At 41.6% G+C, this 2,779-nt stretch overlaps 1 pseudogene; it reads right to left on the bottom strand.

The window, feature by feature from the left end:
• Positions 1-858: 858 nt before the first annotated feature.
• LOC101577627 lies at positions 859-2,301 on the bottom strand (annotated as a pseudogene).
• Between the last annotated feature and the right edge of the window lie 478 nt (positions 2,302-2,779).

Below are 2,779 nucleotides of genomic sequence, written 5' to 3'. Positions count from 1 at the left end.
CCTTCTTTCCTTCCTTCCTTCCTTCCTTCCTTCCTTCCTTCCTTCCTTCCTTCCTTCCTAAACTCAGCTGTATTTATTACCTTTTAGCAGAATGTGACCTGGCCACTCACTTCCATTCATTCACAGGCCTTGTCCTGAATGACTTTTGAAACAGCTCTGTAGTATTCCTAGAAGTTGTTTTTCCCTTGAAACAGTACTTTTCTTTGGAAGACAAGCCCATGCAGCTCCTGCCATCAAGTTTTCAGTATACTGTACTCCTAGAAGCCTAGCACATGTGGATTTGAAACTACTGGGGAAAATTTTTAAAAAAACACCCTAGGGCTGGGGAGATGGCTCAGTGGGATAAGCACTTCACTGGCGAGTGCAAGGGCCTGAGTTCAATCCTTGGTTACACACACACACACACACACACACACACACCACCACCACCACCACCAACAACAACAACAACAACAACAACAAAACACCCTATAAGAAAACTCAAGTTATCTTAACAAATATTCCTTTAAACATCAGGGAATCTCAACACTTCAGAGACACAAGATTTAGTCTACTAAGTAATCTGGCTTGGCAACTAAATACTTCAGAACTCACAAAGTTAACAGTTAAGTTACATCCTTCCACAAATATCTCAACTTGTTATAATAAACCAAAGTGAAACTAGAGAAAGCACTGCTAGCTCTGCTTTAGTTCCTAAAATATCACAGTATTACTTAAAAGTAGAAATAAATCTTATCTTCCCCTTAAAAGCAATTATCATGCCACACAGACTTAACAAAAAATCATTGAAAATATATATTATCAGAGGGAATGAAGGTTAAAGCACTGAGCACACATTAGTGGTTCTTTGGGCCAAGCTCAGTTGACTTCTTCCATGCATGACATGTCGTCATCTCCTTCAAGGGGTAGCATCTCCTCTTTGACAGCAGCAGTGGTCTCGTTGGCAGTGGAGTCATCCTTATCAATACCTAGACCCAGTTTGATCATCCTGTAAATCCTGTTTGCATATGTCTGCAGGTCTTCCAGGCTGAATCCAGGGGATGGTAATGTGGTTTCATACAGCAAGATGACCAGATCCTTCAAAGACTTGTTGTTCTTATTGGCCTCAGCCTTTTGCCTCAAGGTCTTGATGATAGAGTGGTCAGGGTTTATCTCCAAGTGTTTCTTTGCTGCCATGTAACCTATCATGAAGTTGTCTCTTAGGGCTTGGGCTTCATGATTCTTTCCATGTTCGCCATCCAGCCATATGTGCTTGTGACAATACAGCATGGGAACGTCAATAATCGGTTTGACATGACCAGATTTTCAACCTTTTTCTTCAAGATGTCTTTCATGATCTTGCACACATGTGCTTCTGGGGATGTGTTGGTTTCTCTCAAGGACTATTGCACCAGGATGAAGGAGTACCAGAAGCACATCTATTACATAACAGGTGAAACCAAGGACCAAGTAGCTAATTCAGCCTTTGTGGAATGGCTCAGAAAGCACAGCTTAGAAATATCTACATGATTGAGCCCATTGACTAGTATTGCGTCTAGCAGCTGAAGGAATTTGAGAGGAAAATTTTAGTGTCAGTTACAAAAGAGGGCTTAGAACTTCCAGAAGATGAAGATAAGAAAAAAAAAGGAAGAGAAAAAGACAAAGTTTAAGCTTTATTTAGATGACTGCTCATTATACAGCCTATTACCACATGTGCGTACCACCATGTTAAGTCTCATAATAAGTAGTTGCCTTTCTTTCTTTTCTCCTTCCTTCCTCTCTCTCTCTCTCTCTCTCTCTCTCTCTCTCTCTCTCTCGATCAGGTAGAACCCTCTCTCCTGATGAAAGGAAAGAAACTTCTCAAAAACTAGAGAGCATTTGTTTGAACACTCAGGAGGTTGACATCAATTTTAACCTTTCTACCTAGCAACGTCTTTGAAAGATGGAACAGCTTGCTTATGTGGCTAGAGGAGCTGTCTTTGTTCTTGGCAGGCTTTGTCTTAGCCTCACATGTATTACTGATTTCCAGCTTCAGCCACTTACTATAGCTTTCTCTTTGCTGTTTTCAAGTGATGGGTGATCAGATGAAGTTGGAGGAACTGTGTTTGGAGGACTATGTAGTGGACCTCTTGCAACACCACAGAAGGCAGGTGGAAACTGGACAGCTGCAGAGACCTGCTGAGTCATGCACTGCCCTCCACCATCACAGGAGCTTTGCTGAGCTTCAGTTTTCTCCCCACTGGTCACAGGAGTCTTGATGACCTTACCCCATGACCCGCTTCCATTGCAAGAACCTTGTAGAACACTGTTCCACAATATCATTATTGGAGTCTTCCACAGTGGTGGTTAGCTTTCCCTTTACTATGGCAAAATCACACAGATCCTCACACAGAGGGAGATTTGGAAAACCTACCCTGCACCCTCTTCGCAAGAGCCTTGCTGACCTGTGCCCTGTTCCATTCCATCACTGCTGAGTTGAGTTGAACTTTGGAGGCTTCAAAAGTGTCAAAATGAAGGAGGAGAAAATGATCTGAGACCTAAAGCCCACCTAGAACAAGTCCAAGAGACAAGGAGTGAGAAGAACTTGGAAGTCACACACCTGAAATTTCTGAGATGATACCAACTGAGGTAAAGAAACAATTCCATAAGGTTATGGAGAAAATCAGACCATAAATAATCTCTCAGGTAAAAAAAAGAACAACAAACATGAAATAATTGTTCAGTACATCTTAATAAGACAGACAAAAATAGGGAAGAATAGAAAAAATGATGCAAACTTTAGAAGAACGATACAGGATGG

The sequence above is a fragment of the Octodon degus genome, unplaced genomic scaffold (genome assembly GCF_000260255.1).
Source record: "Octodon degus isolate 3935 unplaced genomic scaffold, OctDeg1.0 scaffold00006, whole genome shotgun sequence".
Classification (NCBI taxonomy): domain Eukaryota; kingdom Metazoa; phylum Chordata; class Mammalia; order Rodentia; family Octodontidae; genus Octodon; species Octodon degus.
This window is presented reverse-complemented; position numbering and strand designations above follow the sequence as displayed.